The sequence below is a fragment of the Pristiophorus japonicus genome, chromosome 16, assembly GCF_044704955.1.
Source record: "Pristiophorus japonicus isolate sPriJap1 chromosome 16, sPriJap1.hap1, whole genome shotgun sequence".
NCBI classification, from domain to species: Eukaryota; Metazoa; Chordata; class Chondrichthyes; family Pristiophoridae; genus Pristiophorus; species Pristiophorus japonicus.
The window spans coordinates 10,087,454-10,113,203 of record NC_091992.1 but is presented as its reverse complement, the minus strand read 5'-3'; the positions used below and the strand labels follow the sequence as shown (position 1 = coordinate 10,113,203).

Here is a 25,750-nt window from a genome sequence, read left to right as displayed (position 1 = left end):
GATCAGCCATGGTATTGAATGGTGGTGCACGCTCGAAGGGCCGAATGGCTTACTCCTGTACCTATTTTCTATGTTTCTATGTTTCTACGTTTCTAAGAAGTTTCTCTTTTTATAATTTCTTCATGTTTTCTCATCTTATCCCTCAATCTCTTCTATCTCCAAAAGTGCCTCTAACTGCCTATTGCACACACTCATACGGTTTGCTGTAAGATGGATTCCCGGAGAAGACACTTGACTTGGGGTCAATTGGTGCCTTCACAAGGAAGCTGGATTGACACTGATTGAGGGGCAACTGAGGGTCTTTGAAGTAGTAATAATAGCCTTGCTTGATGCTTTTCCCCTCGGCGAGGTAGTGGGAGGAACTTAACATTCCTTTCTCACAACTTGCATTTATATAGCGCCTTTAAGGTAGTAAAACGTCCCAAGGTGCTTAGAGTAGGAAATCAACAGATGGCAGTGAAGTCCAAGATAGAATAAACATATTCTTGATGGATCAAACTTCTATTCGTCATTGCAAACTTTCTCATCTTCCGTACTTCATACTTTGGGTGAGCAAGTTTCACCTGATCTTGCAGCATTAGTGAGCCCCTCACTCTGCCAGTGCTGTTACTGGCTCCACTCCCGCAGTATTAACAGCTTCTGTATCTTGCAGCACTGCTGAATCCCTCACTCTTTGTCAGCTTTGAACCCTTTGCCATGATGAACAATTTGCTTGGAAAAACTTTGTCAATTCCTTTAGAATCTTGAAAACTCCCATTAAAGTTCTTTGCATTAAAGTTATTTTCTAAAGAATTAAAGCTGCTCCTTCCTTAACCTGAGCGCTAGACCTGATGTCCTAGTGTCTCTCCTCATTCATGTTTGAGTGGCACAAGCAAGAGATTAGAATATTTAAATTGGTTTCTTTACTGCAAGGATTCAGATAACAGCTGTGGCACAGACTGTGACCAGTAAGCCTTTCTGAAACCTGAAAATTTTGCCCATTATTTATATGAAAGACCTTCAGTACTTTTTGTGTTGCAAATTAAACATATCTCAGCTCTAAATACTGAGTTGACATCCTGCGGGGGATTCAGTCTGGATTCCGTGACCACTGGCTCAGTGACAGTGTTCCCGCTTCTGAGTCAGAAGGGTTGGGTTCATTCCGCACAGCCACGGCAAGTGAGAGGGAGAGGAAAAGAGAGAAAGAAAGACATACATACAAACATCCAAAGTGCTTTACAGCCAATAAAGTACTTTTGAAGTGTAGTCACTGTTATAATATGGGAAACGTAGCAGTCAATTTGAACACAACAAGCTCCCACAAACAGCAATAAAATATTGACCAAGATAATCTGTTTTAGTGATATTGGTTGAGGGATAAATATTGGTCAGAGATTTAGTGAGGAATATACACTGGACACACATCCCCTGTGAAAGCTGCTTAGACTTGACACCAATTGCTTGGTTTGTGAATAATCTTTATTGAACTCGACCGAGTCTTGGCACATTCAATGTCTTAAGCAATTGTCATACAGAGAAATAGATGATATTACCCACTTTCACTCTGGGTCGAGATGTAACCCATAATCGATTATCTTGTTCTTGTCTCCCTCTACGAATTGTGAAGGAAAGCTTAAGATCTTTATAGGGCTCTAGTCCGTACACCCATCCAATGTTCCGTCTGATCTGCCGGCGGGCGCGGACGGACGTGCGGTAATCGGAAAGGTACCGCAGCAGGCCGGTCACACGCTGTTCCCCCAAAGATACCCGCGGGGTACGGTAACATAGTGGTCATGTTACTGGATTAGTAATCCAGAGGCCGGATCTAAGGGAATTAAGGGTTATGGGGAGCGGGCGGGTAAGTGGAGCTAAGTCCACGGCCAGATCAGCCATGATCTTGTTGAATGGCGGAGCAGGCTCGAGGGCCTAGATGGCCTACTCCTGTTCCTAATTCTTATGTTCTTATGTTCTTATGTTCTAATGGTCCAGAGACGCGAGTTCAAATCCCACCACAGCAGCTGGGGAATTTAAATTCAGTTCATTAAATAAATCGGGAATAAAAAGCTAGTATCAGTAATGGTGATCCTGAAATCAGATTGTGGTTTAAAAAAAAAACCCATCTGGTTCACTAATGTCCTTTAGGGAAGGAAATCTGCCGCCCTTACCCGGTCTGGCCTATATGTGACTCCAGACCCCCAGTAATGTGGTTGACTCTGAACTGCCCTCTGAAATGGCCCAGCTACTGCAGCTGCTCAGTTGTACCAAACTGTGACTGCAGCGGTTCAAGAAGGCGGCTCAACACCACCTTCTCAAGGGCAATTAGGGATGGGCAATAAATGCCGGCCTTGCCAGTGATGGCCACATCCCATGAACAAATTTTAAAAAGTACATTTAAATACAGCAAAGGTACAATGCACAAAAAAAAGAGGGAACATTGATGATCCCTTGTAACCTTGATTATTCATCATGGCAGTGTTCCTAACTAATCTTTTGATCATTGTCTTATTTGTGTGTGATCTCGGCCACCCTCTTAACCTTATTCATCATTCCTTGCTAATGAATAACCTCTCCTTTCTGGCAAAGCTTTGTCTTGCTAAATCCCATCCACCCCCTGAAGTATTCTGGGAATTAGCAAATTGACCATTTTATTATTTCTAGCTACAGTTACAAGCTATTTATAAATGAAAAGAAAACAAAAACCTTAATCACATGAGGTTAAACCAAATCCTAATCCTATGTATATATGTATATAAGAATAGGATATCTTATACAAAAGCGAAATACTGCGGATGGTGGAATCTGAAATAAAAGCATAAAATGCTGGAAGTCTCAGCGGGTCAAACAGTATCTGGGGAGAGAAACAGAGTTAATGTTTCACCCTCCGTCAGAACCTTCCTAGGATATCTTACACCTGCTCTTCTTCAAGTAGTGCCTCGGGATCTTTTACATCCACCATAGGGGACAGATAGGGCTCCAGTTTAGCATCTGATCTGAAAGCCAGAACCTCTGACAGTGCAATAGTCCCCGAGCACTGCACTAACATGACAGCCTAGATTATGCATTCAATACTCTGGAGGGAAGCGTACCCAGGACCTTCTGATTCAGAGGTGAGAGTGCCACGACCGAGGCAAGGATGACAGAGGATATCGCTTCTAACGTAATAGTTTGTGAGTTGTCCTGCACATACAGTAGGCAGTGGAACTGTCAGTATATCTGTGTTAAACAATCACAAAAACTTTGCCCAAATTCAAACACAAAAGCAAAATACTGCAGATGCTGGAATCTGGAATAAAAACAGAGAATGCTGGAAACACTCAGCAGGTCAGGCAGCATCTGTGGAGAGAGAAACAGAGTTAACGTTTCAGGTCGACGACCCTTCGTCAGAACTGACGAATGTTCGAAATGAACAGATTCTAAAGGAGCAATGAAAGGGGGAGGGGAGGAAAGAACAAAAGGGAAGGTCTGTGATAGGGTGGAAGACAGGAGAGATTAGAGATGATGGGCCGACTTGAGGTGGTAATGGCAGAAGTTAGAAAAAGGTTAGTCTAGATAGGGTGTGAATGGCAGAATAATTACCAGTTGTCATGTGAGACAGAGAGAAAAAATTACATAAGATCAGGGGCGGGGTTCACTGCACAGATGCTGCCTGACCCCCTGAGATTTCCAGCAATTTCTGTTTTTAGCCCAAATTCAAATATTGTGGTTCCATGCTGAACCTACACACAGTTTGTGGGACAAATAGTCTCTTCCAACACCTGCCACGGGAAAATGAAAAATGATGTGTTAAAAATGTTGCGTATTGTCAGTGTCGCAAAAGACCACTTTTCAAATTGTTTTGCAGAGGAGCTAAGGGAGTTCTCCCCAGTGTCCTGGCCCAATTTATTCCTCGACCAACATCAATAAAATCTGGTCATTTATCATGTCGCCGAATGTTTTTGCATTCTCGCTATTACCACTTAACCGGAAATATGGTGATTGTTTTTTTGTTTCATTCCGAATTCCTTTTTCAAACTCTCCTTCTGATTTTCTCTCCCTCGTGATGGCACTGACTCCTCGCTGGGGTAAGATTCTGGCCCAGATACCCACTGGTACCTCACCCAATTTGCCATACTTTACACGGGAGCCTAAACAATGAAAGCCAGCGGCACATGAGGCAGCATGATGGCTGAGCCCAGTTGTGTTCAGTTGATGTCCACACACTTGCACTTTCTAGGAGGATTTGGAGTGATGAGCTTTGTTGATGTGTCCCTCTGGAGTCTATTATTACCACCACCCCAAGATGCACGAGGCTTATATTGCCTTTGAATATAGAAGATTAAGCGGTGATCTAGTTGAGATTACATAGAATTTTATAGCGCAGAAACAGGCCATTCGGCCCAACAGGTCTATGCTGGTGTTTATGCCCAACACAACTCAAACTAAAAAATGTTTTTATTTATTCACGGGATGTGGGTGTCACTGGCAAGGCCGGCATTTATTGCCCATCCCTAATTGCCCTTGAGAGGCTGGTGGTGAGCCGCCTGCTGGAACCGCTGCAGTCCGTGTGGTGTGTAGTTTGAATTGAGTGCCATGCTTGGCCATTTCAGAGGGCAGTTAAGAGTCAACCACATTGCTGTGGGTCTGGAGTCACCAACAGGGTGGCAGATTTCCTTCCCCAAAAGGACATTAGTGAACCAGATGGGTTTGTACGACAATCCGGTAGTTACCTGGTCACCATTAATTCACCATACAAGATCTCTGTGATGCTATTGACTCTAGTCAATAACCATACTGCGTAGCTACGTGAACGATCACCTCCGGAGTTTTCCTGGGACCAGGATCTGCAATGCAATTGATATTAACATTGAGTAAGGAAGTTATGATGAACCTGTATAAAACACTCGTTCGGCCTCAACTGGAGTATTGTGTCCAATTCTGGGCACCGCACTTTAAGAAGGATGTGACGGCCTTAGAGAGGGTGCAGAAAAGATTTACAAGAATGGTTTCAGGGATGAGAAACTTCAGTTACGTGGATAGACTGGAGAAGCTGGGGTTGTTCTCCTTAGAGCAGAGAAGGTTGAGAGGAGATTTGATAGAGGTATTCAAAATCATGAGGGGTCTAGACAGAGTAGATAGAGAGAGACTGTTCCCATGGGTGGAACACAGATTTAAGGTGATTGGTAGAAGAACCAAAGGCGACACGAGGAAAAGCATTTTTACGCAGCGAGTGGTTAGGATCTGGAATTCACGGCCTGAAAGGGCGATGGAGGCAGACTCAATCATGGCTTTCAAAAGGGAATTGGATAAGTACCTGAAGGAAAAAAATTTGCAGGGCTATGGGGAAAGGGCGGGGAGTGGGACTAGCTGAAGTAGTCTTGCAGAGAGCCGGCACGGGCTCGACGAGCTGAATGGCTGTAACCATTCTATGGTTCTATGAGTCTATGATTCTAGTATGAATGACAGACAGCTTGTCAAATAACTTGACCAATGACGTGAATTATTTTTCAATGCCTTTTTGAAAGAAGGCATCCCAGACTTCATATTGAACAACTTAATAATCAAGAGTTCCAACAGATTTTTCACACTATATTGGGAATAGTTAAATTAAGGCTGAGCTCAAAAGGCAACAAACCTTTTATGAATGTAGATATTTTAAACTTCTTAAGTAAGATGGATGTATTTAAATGTAGTTGTATGCCATTTGTAAGCACCTAAAATACAACTGAACGGGTACGTCGATCATTACACACCTTGGAAACATATTACATGGAAAGTGGTATTTAATGTCAGGCTTGTTCACCTATGCCTGAATATTCACCATCTCTTTCCACTCAGCATCAGACATGGAGGAGCTGTCAATTCCATCTGTTAAAATTAAATGGACAGATGTTGAAGATGATTAAAGGATTTGATGGGGCAGGTGGGGAGAAACTATATCCTCTGGTGGGGGTAGTGCAGAACAAGGGAGCGTAACCTTAAAATTAGAGACAGGCTGTTCAGGGGTGACGTCAGAAACTCTCGCCCCAAAAAGCAGTTGAGGCTGGGGGTCAATTGGAAATTTCAAAATTGATAGATTTTTGTTAGGCCAGGGTTGTAAGGGTTACGGAACCAAGGCGGGTACATGGAATTAAGATACAGATCAGCCAAGAAAGTTGGCATGCAGGTACAGCAGGTGGTGAAGAAGGCAAATGGCATGTTGGCCTTCATAGCTAGGGGATTTGAGTATGGGAGCAGGGAGGTCTTACTGCAGTTGTACAGGGCCTTGGTGAGGCCTCACCTGGAATATTGTGTTCAGTTTTGGTCTCCTAATCTGAGGAAGGATGTTCTTGCTATTGAGGGAGTGCAGCGAAGGTTCACCAGACTGATTCCCAGGATGGCAGGACTGACTTATGAGGAGAGACTGGATCGACTGGACCTGTATTCACTGGAGTTTAGAAAAATGAGGGGACCTCATAGAAACATATAAAATTCTGATGGGATTGGACAGGTTAGAGGCAGGAAGAATGTTCCCGAAACTGGGGAAGTCCAGAACCAGGGGTCACAGTCTAAGGATAAGTGGTAAGCCATTTAGGACCGAGATGAGGAGAAACATCTTCACTCAGAGAGTTGTTAAACTGTGGAATTCTCTACTGCAAAAAGTTGTTGAGGCCAGTTTGTTAGATATATTCAAAAGGGAGTTAGATATGGCCCTTATGCCTAAAGGGATCAAGGGGTATGGAGAAAAAGCAGGAAAGGGGTACTGAGATGAATGATCAGCCATGATCTTATTGAATGGTGGTGCAGGCTCGAAGGGTCATATGGCCTACTCCTGCACCTATTTTCTATGATCTAATTGAATGGCGCAACAGGCTGGATGGGCTGAATGGCCTCCTCCTATTCCTATGTTGCTAAGCTCTGCTAACTCAACACAGCCTAGGGAGAGCAGCCTGGGGCGACTCCCTATTGATAAGTACTCTTTCCCATCGCAAGGCAGGATTGGGAACTTGCCCTGAGAGGATTGAAACTAGGCAGTGGCATAAACAGCCACAAGGACATCATTGGGACACAGGATAAGTGACAGTCGTGGCTCAGTGGGCAGCACTCTCGCCTCTGAATCAGAAGGTCGTGATTTCAAGCCCCACTCCAGAGACTTGAGCACAAAAATCTAGGTTGGCACTCCCAGTGCAGTACTGAGGGAGTGCTGCACTGTCGGAGGTGCCTCTTTCGGATGAGTGGTTAAACCCTGTCTGCCTTCTCACGTGGACGTAAAAGATCCTATGACATCATTTTGAAGAGCAGGGGAGTTCTCCTCAGTGACCTGGACCAATAGTTATCCCGAATCAACATCAGCTAAAACAGGTTATCTGGTCATTATCATATTGCTATTTGTGGGAGCTTGCTGTGTGCAAATTGGCTGCTGCCTTTCGTACATTACAGCAGTGACTACACTTCAAAAAGTACTTCACTGGTTGTAATGTACGAGGTTGTGAAAAGCGCTATATAAATGCAAGTCTTTTCTTTCTTTTACCATTTGCAGATCGAGCGACGCTATCTGCTTCACTCACTGTTTTAGTCCAGCGAATCCTACTGATGTAAGAGTCAGCAATCTAGTGGAGCCCAGGGTCAGTTGATTGCAATGCAAATTTAAGGTACAATTATCCTCAATTAGTTATTGAGCCGCTGGTTGGGAAAAGCCTGCTTCCTCATAGATTAAGCTCAACAATAACAACAACAACTTGCATTTATATAGCCCCTTTAACATAGTAAAACGTCCCAAGGCGCTTCACAGGAGCGTTATCAAACAAAATTTGACACCGAGCCATATAAGGAAATATCAGAACAGATGACCAAAAGCTTGGTCAAAGAGGTAGGTTTTAAGGAGCATCTTAAAGGAGGAAAGAGAGGCAGAGAGGTTTAAGGAGGGAGTCCCAGAGCTTAGAGCCCAGGGAACTGAAGGCACGGCCGCCAATGGTGGAACGATTAAAATCAGAGTTGAACAAGAGGCCAGAATTGGAGAAGCACAGAGATCTCGGGGGGGGGGGGTTGTGGGGCTGGAGGAGATTACAGAGATAGGGAGGGGCGAGGCCATGGAGGGATTTGTAAATGAGGATGAGAATTTTAAAATCGAGGCGTTGTTTAACCGGGAGCCAATGTAAATAAACTAGCAGGCCCAAGATTCTCGGTCTAAGCTGAGCCAACTGGGTGGCACTGCATTTGCCCTCCACAGTCCTAGGTCAGGGAGGGGAAATGTCAGCCAGGCTCCCTGTCCCTGACTGTTAAGTAAATAGTGCGTGTGGCCGCTAAGCTTCAACAGGCTTCAGCTCTCCCATGGTTGAATTGCCTGTGAGCACTCACAGCTGTCCAAGCTCTCCACGTGATGATGGCCACTTGGGGCACGATACTGGTGTGGCGAATGTACACCTTCGAGTGTCACTGGGGACATGGACATGGGCCAGAACCCAAAACAGATGGAATTGCATCAGTCGCCTGCTTATGCACAGTGCCCAATGTTCAGTTCCATTACCACCACTAGAGCTGGATATCAACTATGTCCTCTAAGGGTTGGCAGATTGCGATTCGCGGACTGGATTTTCGGTTGCCTAACGCCTCAGTTAGCGGCCAGAAAGGGGAGTTAATGGGAGCATTAGAGCATGGCGACCGGGCGTGCAGCTTTTAGCGCCCTGATGGGAAATTCATCAGAGACTCACTGGGGGCACAGACCATTGTCGCCTGGCTGCTGATGATCGCTCCGATCATGATGTATTACTGGTGCAACGCGCACACTTGCGTCCCGGTCGGTACATTCGGTGCATGCGCCTAATTGAGCGCCCGCCAATAACAACGTCTGGAGAAACAGTGGGTGCAGGCTTGTGGAGTCATTAACTGGTGGCTACTTAAAGGGACGAGGAAGCGCCTCCCTGGAGGTCACAGTCAGTGCAATGTTTACACACAGCACGGTGCGTGAGCCTCCGCGTTTACAGCCGCAGACAGACACAACAGTTGAGCTTGCGAAAAAGTCATTTCTAAAACTTTAATGGGTGCATTACTATGCTGCGCCTTTAAGAGTCGGCTGTTCCCGGGGTCTGATTCGGAGTTCCGTGCTTGCGCAATGGGTCCGCAAAATGTACCGACCAAACTTTCGTTATGGCCTCCATCCCCGCCCCCCCCCCTCCCTCCCCAAGCTCTGGTGTGCAACGGCTGATTTATCGCCCCTGCCGGCTCTTCGACCGATTCTGACAAATTTCTGGGCGGGAGGCTCAAACCTTTTCAAGGCGCTAAAAGTACCGCTCCGCCTGGATTAACGCCGCAACAGAGGCGCGGCCCAATTTCTCCCCGCCCAAAATCGAATTTCATCCCCAGTGTCTGCAAGAAAGGAAATCTGAAATAAAGACACCTATACCTTGGTCAAGGGTTCAAAGTAGCTGTCAGCATGGACTAGGGACCAGCGTGAGTAACGCTTACAGCAGTTTGACCCTGCAAGGGTTGCTGAAGACTAAAACACTGCCTCCGGTTCAACACAACCTTCTTAATCTCAGCACGCAGATCAGTTTCAACCATTCACCAATGCACTCAGTATAAATGTGTGGACTGGGAATACTTCAGTTCCAGCAGAGATCAGCGTGCCTTACCTTTTGTGTTTTTAATTATAAATTGAATTTTACACAAGGACTTGGACATAGAAGTGGAGCCTCGCAGATGTTTTCCCCTGTTATCGGTTGCCTTTTTCAGCGGTGGTGCTTTGTCAAGAGGAAATCATCCACCCAGCACCAGCCAAATATCCATCAGTCATTGAAACTAATGGAATAACAACACTGAACACTTTAAAGTTATCAATAACCCATGGGAGCCAATTGTGGATCAAGAATAAAAATACAATCTATTATTTGTTTGACATTGTGCATGAGAGAGCTGCTACCCCTTTATGTTAGCATCTTGGCTGTACATCAAAACTAGCGTCCCAGTTTCAAATCCCCTGGCTGGCCCAGCTCAGCTCAGCCCAGCCCAGCCCACCTCAGCCCAGCCCAGCTCAGCCCAGCCTCACCCAGCCCAGCTCAGCCCAGCCCAGCTCAGCTCAACACAGCCCAACCAGTCCAGCCCATTCCTGCCCAGCCCAGCCCAGCCTAACACAGCCCTGTCCTGGCCAGCCCAGCCCAGCCTTGCCCATTCCTGCCTAGCCTAGTCCTGCCCATTCCTGCCTAGCCTAGCCCTGCCCTCACCCAATAGCCACACAAGTGCATTTTCGAATAGGAGTCACTGAATGTTGAACAGGAACAGGAGCTCCATGGCTGATCATTTTCACAGAACGCTGGGGCCAGTTGAAGACCCCTATTGTTGCCCCAGGAGAGACCAGCTAACTCTGGGGGTTCAAGCTGGTTCCAATCTGTGTGGCTCAATATCACACTACACATTGAAATTACCCAGAGAGCTGGTTGGCAGGGAGAGCGGGGCCAAAGTGAGTTTAATTATTATTTTTGAGTATTTAAAAATTCTGATCATTTGAGGGATTGCTGTGTGAGGTGTCAGCTTTGATATACAGCCGAGAGCCAACATAAAGGCATAGCAGCTCTCTCATGTAAAATGTCAAACACATAACGGATTTGAGTTTTATTCGTGATTTACAATTGGCTCCCATGGGTTATTGATAAACTTCAAAGTGTTCATTGATGATACAGGTATTCCATTAGTTTCATGAATGATGGAAAGTTGGCCAGAGCTGGGAGAATGATTTCTTCTTGACAAAGCACTACTGCTTGAAAAACGCGACTGATAATAGGGGAAAGCAGCTGTGGGTTTCCACATTCACAGAGTCCTGGAGTCATTTATATTTTTAAAAATTAAAAACACACAAAGATAAGGTGCTGTGGCAATTACAGCGGTTCCCAGCCCATGTGTTTTGCACTGTGTACGTTGGTGCGTGTTTGCGATCTGATCTGCACGCTGAGGGTGTAGAAACGTAGGAATTGCTAGACCACAAATAAGACCCAGGTCCATCGACATATGACCATAAAAAATAGGAGCAGGAGTAGGCCACCTGGCCCCTCGAGCCTGCACCATCATTTAATAAGATCATGGCTGATCTGATCATGGACTCAGCTCCACTTCCCTGCCCGCTTCCCATAATCCTTTATTCCCTTATCGCTCAAAAATTTGTCTATCTCCGCCTTAAATATATATAATGACCCAGCCTCCACAGCTCTCTGCGGCAGAGAATTCCATAGATTTGCAACCCTCAGAGAAGAAATTTCTCCTAATCTCAGTTTTAAATGGGCAGCCCCTTATTCTGAGACTATGTCCCCTAGTTTTAGTTTCCCCTATGAGTGGAAATATCCTCTCTGCATCCACCTTGTCGAGCCCCCTCATTATCTTATATGTTTCGATAAGATCACCTCTCATTCTTCTGAACTCCAATGAGTGGAGGCCCAACCTACTCAACCTATCCTCATAAGTCAACCCCCTCATCTCCGGAATCAACCGAGTGAACCTTCTCTGAACAGCCTCCAATGCAAGTATATCCCTCCTTAAATACGGAGACCAAAACTGTACGCAGTTCACCTCCCATCCTGGTCGTCGCCTGACACAACGATAATGGAGTTGTTGACCAATCACAGTGATCAATCTCTATCAATGAGTCTTCAACAGACCCAGACATGAAGTGAGAAAAACTTCTAATGGTGGAGAGCTTTGGGAACTTTGGATTTTCGGCAGGTTTGCGATCGGGTTTTTCGCCGCGATTTGACCCTCTGCGGCGAAAACCCGGCCGCAAAGTCCGGGCGGGATCCTCGGCTACCTGTTTGTGGCGCCGCTTCGAAGCACCGCCGGGGAGAGGTGCGCCGTTTGCAGCGATTAGATAATTAAGGGTCTTGTAAATGTTTTTGGAATGTTTTGGGGGAATTTCCCCCCCCCCACCCCCCCCTCCCAAGGCCTCTCTTGCAGCGCTCCTGGCCCCGGACTAAAATTGCCGAAACTCGAGTTTTGCACCGCGAATGCTTGTGCAACGTCTCTCTTACCGACACACCCCCTGGCGCAGACGTAAAGGTCGAAAATTCAGCCTGAAAACAGTCGTGCAGCGAAACCGTAAGTTTCACGTATCGCTACCGTTTTCCCTGAAAGCCGAAGATCCGCCCCCTACGTCCAAAGTCACATGTTCCTCCCGAGCCTGCTACACTTACCACACGTCACGTCTCAGATCACTCACTGACTTGCTTTTTGGACTTGAGTGTTGGGGGTATAATTAAGAAGTTTGCAGATGATACTAAAATCAGCCGTGTGGTTGATAATGAAGAAGAAAGCTGTAGACTGCAGGAAGATATCAATGAACTGGTCAGGTGGGCAGAACAGTGGCAAATGGAATTCAATCTGGAGAAGTGTGGGGTAATTCATTTGGGGAAGGCTAACAAGGCAAGGGAATACACATTAAATGGTACGACACTGAGAAGTGTAGAGGAACAAAAGGACCTTGGAGTGCATGTCCACAGATTCCTGAAGGTAGCAGGCCAGGTAGATAAGGTGGTTAAGAAGGCATACGAAATACTTGCCTTTGTTAGCCGAGGCATAGAATACAAGAGCAGGGAGGTTATACTTGAACTGTATAAAACACTATTTAGGTCACAGCTAGAGTACTGCATGCAGCTCTGGTCACCAAATTACAGGAAAGATGTGATTGTACTAGAGAGGGTACAGAGGAGATTTACGAGGATGTTGCCTGGACTGGAGAATTTTAGCTATGAGGAAAGATTGGATAGGCTGAGGTTGTTTTCTTTGGAACAGAGGAGGCTGAGGGGAGACCTTATTGAGGTGTATGAAATTATGAAGGGCCTAGATAGAGTGGATAGGACAGACTTATTTCCCTTAGCAGAGGGGTCAACAACCGTGAATTTAAAGTAATTGGTAGGAGGTTTAGAGGGGATATGAAGGGAAATATCTTAACCCAGAGGGTGATGAGGATCTGGAACTAACTGCCTGAAAACATGGTAGAGGCAGAAACCCTCACCACATTTAAAAAGTACTTGGATGTGCCCTTGAAGTGCTGTAACTTACAGGGCTACAGACCAAGTGCTGGAAAGTAGGATTACGCTGGATAGCCTCATTCCATGCTGTAAATTTCTATGATTCTATGACTGTATCCCAAAATATTATTTTCCAAAAGATGGCTATCTAATTTGCATTTGATTGCATCAGTACTAACTCCTTCCACCATCTCCCCAGGGAGCCTGTTCCATAGATCAGGGATTCTCAACTGGGGGTCCGCACCTCCCCCAGGGGTCCGCGGGAATGTTTTGAGGGGTCCGCAGACCCATGGTTGAGAACTTCTGGCCTATAGGATATGTTTTGAGCAGTCCACTGACCTCCCCAGCGAGTATCCAAAGTGAGCAACACGTCCGTCCCTGACCTCGCATAGGACATGAGGAACTGGACACTGCCGCTTGGACCCAGAGGCTCATGGTCAATGGAGCATTGTCAAGGAGACGGCGTCAGGTCTCCTTGAGGAGAAGCGAGGCTGGTCCGGCCTCCATCTCATTGGCTCTTTATCAGCTCCAGTGACACTTCACCGACCTCAGTGACAGTCTAGTAACTTCAGTATAACTCTGCCAACCTCAGCAACAATCTACTGACTTCAGCAGAACTCCATCGATTGCAACTTCAGCACTAGCAACAAATTTCACATTCCAGAAACTTGAGCACGTAAAAAAATCTACGAGTGCAGTACTGAGGGAATGCTGCATTGTCAGAGGTGCCGTCTTTCGGATGAGACGTTAAACCGAGGCCCCGTCTTCTCTCTCAGGTGGACATAAAAGATCCCATTGAACTATTTCGAAGAGGCATTTTCCCCAACATCCTGGCCAATATTTATCCCTCAATCAACATAACAAAAAAAAAAGATTATCTTGTCATTATCACAATGCTGTTTGTGGGAGTTTGCTATGGGCAAATTGACTGCTGCGTTTCCCACATTACAACAGTGACTGCACTCCAAAAGTACTACATTGGCTGTAAAGCGCTTTGTGACGTCCGGTGGTCGTGAAAGGCGCTATATAAATGCAATCTTTCTTTCTTTAAGTAAAAACAAAAATAATAATAAATATATATGTTTAACTGTGCAACTAATTTTTACACATTAAAAATATTTGTGCTGTGTTACGAGGGGTCGCTGGAGTTTTCAAAACACAGGAGAGCAGTCTCAGAAGCAGACAGGTTGAGAGCACCTGCCAAAGATTGACCACTCACCCGCTGAAACCACGGGTTTGTTTTGAGTTTACCCCCCATCGCCCTTCAAGTGCTGGCTGTGTCCTCTGGTTCTGCTGTTCTGGACAAGGTCAACATTATATAGTCCCTGGAAACAACCGTTTAGTTCTCAGCATTCCTAGTATCGTCAGACTGTTGTAAACGTTGCTCACGCTGGTCCCTCGTCCATGCAGATCAATTTCTCATGTGCTGACAGTTACTTTGAACCGTCGACCGTGATGATTTATGTATTTTCTTTTCCAGATTTCCATCCATGCGGACACTGATTCTTGATGGTGTATGTTCCCCTCCAGTCCCTTGTCCCAAGTAACCATTGCCACGTGGGGAGCCTGGGCAGAGTGAGTGCTCACAGGCAATTCAACCATGGGGAGTGTTATGTATTCAACTGTCATTGTAACCCATGTATAAGCTGACCTAAGTTGTACACCTTGAGAACATTGACCACAAGGGGCGAACTTGTGGGAGACACTCCTAACCTGGACATTCCGGTATAAAAGGGGAAGCTCCACCCACCGTCTGTCTCTTGAGGCCTTGGTAATAAAGGTAACTGGTCACAGGGTGATCTTCTCTCAAATATGGGCCTCGTGTGCATTTATACTGTATAGTAAGGACATATTGGGGAGGGCTGTTGCTCACTTCTTGTTGAAGCCTGACGGCTGCACACGCTAATTGGGTAACAGTCAGGAACAGCAAGCCTGGCTGACCTTTACCACCCCCCCCCAGACCGAGGGCTGCTGAGTGCCAAATGCAGCCTGTGTGTGGATTTTTTTAACGTGTGGTAGCCACCACACAGGCTTGACAGAGCGAGGTCTTGGTCCAGTGGCAAGGATTAACCAGGACGACTGGAGACCAGCTCTGCTGCACGGACCTCATCATCATCATAGGCAGTCTTGCTTCCATTCTAAAAGTGAGTTCTCAGGTGACTGTACAGCCCAATATGGGAATTACAGTCTCTGTCACAGGTGCACCACCCACTTGGCTCAACATAGACCGAGAATCTTGGGCCTGCTAGTTTGTGTGGCTTAGTGCTAAACCAGACATGCTCGCTGACCTCATTTGGCTCCCGGTTAAACAACGCCTCGATTTTAAAATTCTCATCCTTGTTTTCAAATTCCTCCAGGGTGACTCCCCTCCCTATCTGTAATCTCCTCCAGCCCAACAATCCTCTAAGATATCTGCGCTCCTCTAATTCTGGCCTCTTGCTCAACTCTGATTTTAATCGCTGCACCATTGGTGGCTGTGCCTTCAGCTGCCTGGGCCCTAAACTCTGGAATTCCCTCCTTAAACCTCTCCGCCTCTCTCCTCCTTTAAGACGCTCCTTAAAACCTACCTCTTTAACCAAGCTTTTGGTCATCTGTTCTAATATCTCCTTATTGGTTCTGTGTCAAATGTTGTTTGATGACGCTCCTGTGAAGCACCCTGGGATGTTTTACTACGTTAAAGGGGCTATATAAATGCAAGTTGTTGTTGCTGATCTTGATCTGTGAGGAAGCAGTCTTTGCCCAACCAGCAGCTCAGACCGTCAAAAAAAAATCTTGAATTGAGGAAATCAGCGTGGCTTAGTGTTACACCAGGTGCTCACCTTAACCCAGGTGGGAGCAGACCTTTCCCAACCAGCGGCTCCACCGAAACCATCCAGACAAACCCGACATCACCAAAAAATGGATTCAGTGTATGGTGACATTGCAAACAACAGCCTCTGCTCCTCCCTGAGATTGTTGACTCTAATACAAAGGGAGGACATACATGCTCCCTGATCCTCAGGAAAAGCTCCTGAATATCTACACCCATCCTCACATCTAAACTATTCAGCCCCGGTCTGTTGCTCTCCAAAGACAACTTTCCTTCCCCCCCACCACCCCGTAAATCCCACTCCCAGCTCCAACAAAGGGCCATCATGTCCAGTGGAGTATTTGATCATCTCACCCTGTACCTAACCTATCCCCATCAGTTATGGTCTCTTATTGAAACAGGAGGAGGCCATTCCCTTTATCATTTTGAACACACCGACTAGATCACCCCTCAACCTTCGAAACTCGAGGGAATACAATCCAAGTTTGTGCTATCTGTCCTCATGATTTAACTCTTTCCGGCCCGGTATCATTTAGGTAAATCTCCACTTCCCATTGGATATTCAACTATCTTTTACTGGTTTCTGCTTCACATCTAGGAACATAGGAACAGGAGGAGGCCATTCAGCCCCTCCAGCCTGTTCCACGATTCAAGTAGATCATGGCTGATCAGTATCTTAACTCCCTTGGTTCCATATCCCTTAATACCCTTACCCAACAAAAATCTATTAATCTCAGTTTAGACATTTTTCAATTCAGCCTCCAGCCTCAACAACTTTCTGGGGGAGAGAGTTGCAGATTCTCACTGCCCTGTGTGTGAAGAAGTGCTTCCTGACATCACTCCTGGACGGCCTGGCTCTAGTTTTAAGGTTATGCCCCCTTGTTCTGGACTCCCCCCACCAGAGGAAATAGTTTCTATCTACCCAATCAAATCTTTTAATCACCTTCGACACCTCGATTAGATCATCCCTTAATCTTCCCTACTCGAGGGAATACAAGCCCAGTCTGTGTAACCTGTTGTCGTATTTAACCAGTGAAGCCCTGGGTTATGGTGCCGTGTGTAATAAAGATTCCTTTAATCTCTCGTCTTGTTTGAGACTCGTTCGTTTTGAACCTGTGCCCGCGAATTCTGAGCTTGCAGTCTGCATCTAATGACCTACCTCTATCTACACCTTCTGTGTTTCGCGGCATACTAAAAACCGGTGCCTGAAATCTCCTGTAACTTCAGCGGGACAGCAGTGCAAACCCGGTGGGGGGGGGGGGGGGGGCAGTGGGGAAATGGCGTTTCCTGCAGGGTTTCCACCAAAGTCACAGAGGGGAGATCGAAAAACCCTGTGTGGGAATTTTATCCTTGGACTGCGACTCCTCCCCCACAACACCACCCCTCCCCTGCCTCCCCCACCACTACCCCTCCCCTGTCTCCCCCATCTTACCATGCCTCCCCTGATCCCCACACCTCACCACCCCTCCCCTGCCCACCCAACCCACCACCCCTCCCCTGCCCCCCCACCCCACCCCACCACCCCTCCCTTGCCCCCACCACCCCTCCCCTGTCTCTGCACCCCCCACCCCTCCCCTGCTCCCCCACCCCACCACCCCTCCCCTGTCTCCCCACCACCCCTCCTCTGTTCCCCCACCACCCCCGCAAGATCATCAATCTAATTTGAAGGGTCTGAACTCTGATGAAAGAATGAATAAACACGGGTTATATTCTCTGGGGAGGAGTTGCTTAGAAGTGATCTGATCGAGGAAGGGGATTGATGGGGTAGATAGGGTTCAACTCTTCCCTCCACAACAAGGGGGCATCTTAGGATTTGAGCTAAACTGGTTAACAAATCTAGGAAAAAAACTTCTGCACACAAAAGGATTGCGAGAATGTGGAATGCACGACTCCAGCAGGTTGCAGACGCAGAATCAACAGAGGTGTGTAAAAGGGAAATACTTAGTTGGAAAGTAAGGACATGGTGGAGGATCGGGATTAAAGAGATACCCAGTCTCCCCACCCCACCACTCCTCCCCTGCCTCCCCATTGCAATCGTTTTTTTTAATATCTCCGGTGAGAATAAAATTCAGCTGCGTGAGTCTGTCCTCACAACTGCAGCTGAGCAAAGCCCAGAATTAGCGGGACAATGCAGGAGGGGGCTGAGCCACCTGAGCACAGCTTTCCCTCCAGGCGGACGCCTCAAGCCGGTTTGCGTGTGCAACGAGTGCAGTCACTTCGGCCTTCGAACTGGAGTCCAACGGCAGCCTTGCGGTTCTTCTGACAGCTGTGGCTCAGTGTCTGACGGTTGTGGGTTCAAGTCTCACTCCAGAGAGTTGAGCACAAAAATCAAGGCTGACATTCCCAGTGCAGTGCTGAGGGAGTTTCTTTTTTTCTTTCTATCCTCTCTTGCTTCCTTCCTTCCTTCCTTCCTTCCCTCTCCGATATATCAATGTCCTTTTGAAGGTGGGAGTCCCAAAGCTGCACACAGTTTTCCAAGTGTGGCCTCGCCAGTGATTTATACGAGGTTAGAATATTCTATCGACTCCATGTCAAACGCCCTTGAGACATACCTCAGACCTCTTCACTGCTAAATATATTAGAATATTTAATTTGCTCTTTCCTTTTGCTTAAAGACATTGATGTTTCATAAATATTAATTTCATGTGTTCTTTATGTTCAATCATATCGGAAATGTCATCAGTCTAAGGGTGCATACTGTAACAGGCCAACAATGAATCTTGCATTCGATTTGCTGACAATGGACTTACTAGTAATTTTTTACTGGAATGAAAAGAATTGCTAGTTTATTGCGTCTGCTCCTTCTTCAATCACATTGCTCAGGTTTCATTTTTTTTGTCCACAAGCTGTTTTAGAATTCAGGAGATACCTCTTCACCCAGAGAATGGTGAGAATGTGGAACTCGCTGCCACGGGGAGGGGTGGAGGCGAATAGCAGAGATGCATTTAAGGGAAAGCTAGACAAGCTCATGAGGGAGAAGGGAATAGAGGGTTAGCTGATAGGGTTAGATGAAGAGGCATTGACCGCGCTCGAACAGCTCCAATGGACGGGCCACATCATCCGCATGCCCGACACTAGACTCCCAAAACAAGCGCTCTACTCAGAGCTCTGACACGGCAAGCGAGTCCCAGGTGGGCAGAGGAAACGTTTCAAGGACACCCTCAAAACCTCCTTGAAAAAATGCAACATCCCCCACTGACACCTGGGAATCCCTGGCCAAAGACTGCCCTAAGTGGAGGAGAAGCATCCGGGAAGGCACCGAACACCTCGAGTCTCTTCGACGGGAGCACGCGGAAGCCAAGTACAAACAGCGGAAGGAGCGCACGACAACCCAAGTACCCCACCCACCCGTCCCTCCAACCACCGTCTGCCCCACCTGTGACAGAGACTGTAGGTCCCGCATTGGTCTCATCAGTCAGCTGTGAACTCATATTAATGTGGAAGCAAGTCATCCTCGACTCCGAGGGACTGCTTAAGAAGAAGAAGAAGAAGATGAAGAGGGGGATGGGAGGAGGCTGGTGAGGACCATAAACGCGGCATGGACCAGATGGGCTGAATGGCCTGTTTCTGTGCTCTACATGTTATGTAATATGTCATTCTACTCAATGACAAAACTATTCACCGTCTTGTTATTTTAATAGTTTGTGCTGCAGGCATGTTTTTAGTGCCCTAGCTAAAGGGGCTTTCAAGAGCAGAAGGTCATGGCTTCCAGTTATTTCCGGAACAAATTTCAGGTGGTGAGTAATCTTCTTAGAAGTACTGCAATAGCAATGGCTGAAGAGTGAGAGATGATTTAAATTCGACAGAGCTCAGTGCTCGGTTTACAATTCTTTGTTTGGTTGAATAACCTGTTTAAGCTGGTGTGGCGGCCCCCTTAATGCCACACTGAGCCCAGATGCTAGAGCAGGAAATCTCTGAGTGTCGGGACTAACGTGCATGACAATTGACAATCTGCAAGTCTGAGGTAGGGGTGCGTGACATGTCACCCTGGGTGCCGCATTGTACACTGCCACATCAGCAGCACTGATATCCGGGAGTCTCATCGCCGCGCGCATGCAGAAAACAGGCGCAGGCAGCAGAAGGAGCGTGCGGCAAACCAGTCCCACCCTCCCTTTCCTTCAACCACTGTCTGTCCCACCTGTGACAGAGACTGTAATTCCAGTATTGGACTGTTCAGTCACCTGAGAACTCACTTTTAGAGTGGAAGCAAGTCTCCCTCAATTTCGAGGGACTGCCTATGATGATGATGATATTGAAACTATGTTTAAAAACAGCAAACACTGGAAAGAGTCCATGGGTCAGGCAGCGTCTGTGGAGAGAGGAACATGGGAACAGGAGGAGGCCATTCAGCCCCTCGAGCCTGTTGCGACATTTAATGGGATCATGGCTGATCGGCGATCTAACTCCATATACCTCCCTTTGACCCATATCCCTCAATGCCTTTGGTCAACAAAAATCTATCAGTCTCAGGTTTAAAATTAACAATTTTTTTTTTTAAATTCATAGCCAATCGTTCCAATTCTTTGTCAAATCACAAACGCCAGAGGTCACCTTGCACACATCAAGGATCACTCTGCGCCAATGCTCTTAGCCAAAAGGCCTAGAGCCACTGCACCGTTCCTGGAAGTACTGCAATACCAGGTTCGTGCCATGGAGGTGGATGGGTCAGGCCCCCCACACACCTCCTGTTTCCAAAAAAGCAAGCATATACCTTCCTGATCCAGGGAGAACCACCTTGGGGTCATGGTGGTTACTCTCCTGTCAGGTCAGCTACGCATGATCTTAGCCAAAAGGCCGAGAAGCGAATAAATTAACAATTGATCTAGCATCAATTGCCATTTGTGGAAGAGAGTTCCAAATTTCTACCACAGTGTGTGTAGAAGTGTTTCCCAATTTCACTTCTGAAAGATCAGGCTCTAATTTTTAGACCATGCCCCCGAGTCCGAGACTCCCCAACCAGCAGAAATAGTTTCTCTCTATCTACTGTAGCTGTTCCCCTTAATATCTTGAAAACTTCGACCAGATCACCTCTTAACCTTCTAAATTCCAGGGAATACAACTCTCGTTTGTGTAATCTCTCCTCGTAATTTAATCCCCAGAGGCCGGGTATCATTCTGGTAAACATACGCTGCACTCCCTCCAAGGGAGTAGGGTTATTGTTTCAGGGTGATGACCTTTTGTCTGACCACCGACGAAAGGTAACTGACCTGGGATGTGAACCTTTCCTCCCTCTCTCCACAGGTGTTGATCGACCTGCCCAGCTGCAGCGGCATTTGCTGTTTTTATTTCGGCTTGGCAGCGTCCAGCTTCTTTAAAAGAACAAACATAGAAACATAGAAAATAGGTGCAGGAGTAGGCCATTCGGCTCTTCGAGCCTGCACCGCCATTCAATAAGATCATGGCTGATCATTCACCTCAGTACCCCTTTCCTGCTTTCTCTGCATAGCATTTGATCCCTTCAGCCGTAAGGGCCATATATAACTCCCTTTTGAATATATCTAACGAACTGGCCTCAACAGCTCTCTGCGGTAGGGAATTCCACAGGTTAACAACTCTCTGAGTGAAAACGTTTCTCCTCATCTCAGTCCTAAATGGCTTACCCCTTATCCTTAGACTGTGTCCTCTGGTTCTGGACTTCCCCAGTATCGGGAACATTCTTCCTGCCTCTAACCTGTCCAGGCCCGTCAGAATTTTATATGTTTCTATGAGATCCCCTCTCATCCTTCTAAACTCCAGTGAATACAGGCCCAGTCGATCCAGTCTCTCCTCATATGTCAGTCCTGCCATCCCGGGAATCAGTCTGGTGAACCTTCACTGCACTCCCTCAATAGCAAGAACATCCTTCCTCAGATTAGGAGACCAAAACTGAACACAATATTCCAGGTGAGGCCTCACCAAGGCCCTGTACAACTGCAGTAAGACCTCCCTGCTCTTATACTCAAATCCCCTAGCTATGAAGGCCAACATACCATTTGCCTTCTTCACCGCCTGCTGTACCTGCATGACAACTTTCAACGAATGATGAACCATGACACCCAGGTCTCGTTGCACCTCTCCCTTTCCTAATCTGCCGCCATTCAGCTAATATTCTGCCTTTGTGTTTTTGCCCCCCAAAGTGGATAACCTCACATTTATCCACATTATACTGCATCTGCCATGCTTTTGCCCACTCACCTAACCTGTCCAAGTCACCCTGCAGCTTCTTAGCATCCTCCTCATAGTGCACACCGTCACCCAGCTTAGTGTCATCTGCAAACTTGAAGATACTGCACTCAATTCCTTCATCTAAATCATTAATGTATATTGTAAATAGCTGGGGTCCCAGCACTGAGCCCTGCGGCACTCCACTAGTCACTGCCTGCCTGAAAAGGACCCGTTTATCCCTGACTCTCTGCTTCCTGTCAGCCAACCAGTTCTCTATCCATGTCAGTACATTACCCCCAATACCATGTGCTTTAATTTTGCACACCAATCTCTTGTGTGGGACCTTGTCAAAAGCCTTTTGAAAATCCAAATACACCACATCCATTGGTTCTCCTTTGTCCATTCTACTAGTTACATCCTCAAAAATTCTAAAAGATTTGTCAAGCATGATTTCCCTTTCATAAATCCATGCTGACTTGGACCAATCCTGTCACTGCTTTCCAAATGCGCTGCTATTTCATCTTTAATCATTGATTCCAACATTTTCCCCACTACTGATGTCAGGCTTAACCAGTCTATACTTACCCGTTTTCTCTCTCCCTCCTTTTTTAAAAAGTGGTGTTACATTAGCTACCCTCCAGTCCATAGGAACTGATCCAGAGTCGATAGACTGTTGGAAAATGATCACCAATGCATGCACGATTTCTAGGGCTACTTCCTTAAGTACTCTGGGATGCAGACTATCAGGCCCCGGGGATTTATCGACCTTCAATCCCATCAATTTCCTGCCTAATAAGGATTTCCTTCAGTTCCTCCTCCTCACTAGACCCTCAGTCCCCTAGTATTTCTGGAAGGTTATTTGTGTCTTCCTTCGTGAAGACAGAACCAAAGTATTTGTTCAGCTGGTCTGCCATTTCTTTGTTCCCCATTATAAATTCACCTGATTCTGACTGCAAGGGACCTACGTTTGTCTTCACTAATCTTTTTCTCTTCACATATCTATAGAAGCTTTTGCAGTCAGTTTTTATGTTCCCAGCAAGCTTCCTCTCATACTCTATTTTCCCCCTCCTAATTAAACCCTTTGTCCTCCTCTGCTGAATTCTAAATTTCTCCCAGTCCTCAGGTTTGCTGCTTTTTCTGACCAATTTATATGCCTCTTCCTTGGATTTAACACTATCCTTAATTTCCCTTGTTGGCCATAGTTGAGCCACCTTCCCCATTTTATTTTTACTCCAGACACCGATGTACAATTGCTGAAGTTCATCCATGTGATCTTTAAATGTCTGCCATTGCCTATCCGACATCAACCCTTTAAGTATCATTCACCAAAGAGAGACTTGCATTTATATAGCGCCTTTCACGACCACCAGACATCTCAAAGCGCTTTACAGCTACTGAAGTACTTTTTGAAGTGTAGTCACTGTTGTAATGTAGGAAATACGGCAGCCAATTTGCACACAGCAAGCTCCCACAAACAGCAATGTGATAATGCCTAGATAACCTGTTTTTGTTATGTTGGTGGCCAGCACACCGGGGTGAACTCCCCTGCTCTTCTTCGAAATAGTGGCCATGGGATCTTTTAAGTCCACCTGAGAGAGCAGACGGGACCTCGGTTTAACGTCTCATCCGAAAGACAGCACCTCTGACAGTGTAGCACTCGCTCAGCACTGCACTGGAGTGTCAACCTAGATTTTTTGTGTTCAAGTCCCTGGAGTGGGACTTGATCCCACAACCTTCTGATGCAGAAGCGAGAGTGCTACCCACTGAGCCACAACTGACACTAACCCCATTGGTCACAGAGCGGATTGGGGGAGATAAACTTGAATTTGGGTGTACAAGGGGTGAAAAGAGGAGGCTGAGGGGAGATTTAATTGAGGTGTATAAAATGATGAGGAGCCAAGATAGAGTGGATAGGAAGGACCTATTTCCCTTCGCGGAGGGGTCAATAACCAGGGGGACTAGATTTAAAGTAGTTGGTAGAAGGATTAGAGGGGAGATGAGGAAACATTTCTTCCCCCAGAGGGTGGTGGGGGTCTGGAACTCGCTGCCTGAAAGGGTGGTAGAGGCACAAACCCTCACTACATTTAAAAAGTACTTGGATGTGCACTTGAAGTGCTGTAACCTACAGGGCTACGAACCTAGTGCTGGAAGGTGGGATTCGGCTGGGTAGCTCTTTTTCGACCGGTGCGGACACGATGGGTTGAATGGCCTCCTTCTGATTTTTCTATGATTCTATGATATACAATCAGCACCACCCTCCCATTATACCTCTCTCCCGATCACTTCCATTGACTTCATTCTGGAGAGAAGTATAACGGACGGCCTATCCACTATTAGTTTTACACTAACGCCCAAAGTCAGAATTTACCCTTACTCACTTTTTAAATGCAGTGTAATTCTCTCTGTCTCGCTGGGCACTGGGGCACTCTCCTGTGACAGGGTTGGCACATGTTGCCGCTCTCAAACCTGAGTGGGGCAAAGGCGACCTTGGCTCGAGTTCTGATGTTTTCTTGGCGGCACATCAAATTTAGCTGAAAGCGTTACTGCCGATTCCACCGCGTAAACACACAAGTTGGCGGGAAAAATGGACTTTTAAAAAGTCGGATCTCAGAAATGTGAAAGTTGCAAAATAAACCCCGAAATGTCTGGGCCATTTGGGCAACACCAGGGATGGGCAATAAATGCAGGCCTTGACCAGCGACGTCCACATCCCATGAACAAATTCTTTTAAAAACTTGGCCTCTCCTTGTCCCCTGCTTCCTCTACTTGGCCACATATTCAACCTCGATGGTCCTGCCACTTTGCTACTTCCAACAAACCTCCTCTTCAACCGTGCCTTCGGTCCACTGCCTTAACCGTCTTCATTCTCCTTCTTCTTCCTTCCACTGTCCCTCGTCCTCAGAACTAAGCACTTTGAGATGTCTTCCGGCATCTGAGGAACGTTGCGTTCCTCTGGGAGTGAAGGGTTACGGGGAGCGGGCGGGGAAGTGGAGCTGAGCCCAAGATCAGATCAGCCATGATGATATTGAATGGCGGAGCAGGCTCGAGGGGCCAAATGGCCTACTTCCTGCTCCTATTTCTTATATTCTTATATTGCAGAAACGTTGAGACTCTGCGAGAATAGGTTTGAGTTACACTGGCCCCAATAGGGCCCTCTATAAATTAGCTAGTCGAGTTAGTGAGGGAGAGAATCCCTTTTGGCCTGCTTTCTCCAATCAACCCCCCCCCCCCCCGCCCAACCACAAGATGAAGTGAACTGCTACTGCTGGGCCCAGCTCTTAAACCTGTGAAATTTGCCAATTGTGGACAAGCAGTTGAGGCTACAATTAAAACTCAGGCTTTGTAAAACACTGGGTCGGCCTCAGCTGGAGTATTGTGTCCAATTCTGGGCACCGCACTTTAGGAAGGACGTAAAGGCCTCAGAAAGTTTGCAGAAGAGATTTGCTAGAATGGTTCCAGGGATGAGGGACTTCAATTACATGGAGAGACTGGAGAAGCTGGAGTTGTTCTCCTTAGAGCAGAGGAGGTTAAGAGGCCATTTATAGAGGTGTTCAAAATCATGAACGGATTTGATAAGAGTAAATAAGGTAAAATTGTTTCCAGTGGCAGAAGGGTCGATAACCAGAGGACACAGATTTAAAGTGATTGGCAGAAGGGCCGGAGGTGACACGTGGAAAATTTTTTTTACGCAGAGTGTTGTTGTGATCTGGGACGTGCTGCCTAAAAGGGTGGTAGAAGCAGATTCAACAGTAGCATTCAAAGAGAATTGGATAAATACTTGAAAGGAAAAATATTGCAGGGCTTTGGGGAAAGAGCGAGGGGAGTGGGACTAATTGGATTGCTCTGCCAAAGT

The 25,750-nt window shown here is 46.6% G+C and overlaps 1 pseudogene; it reads right to left on the bottom strand.

Annotated features, from left to right (window-relative positions):
* Positions 1–20,357: 20,357 nt before the first annotated feature.
* Positions 20,358–20,559, bottom strand: LOC139227247 (U2 spliceosomal RNA; annotated as a pseudogene).
* Positions 20,560–25,750: the final 5,191 nt, after the last annotated feature.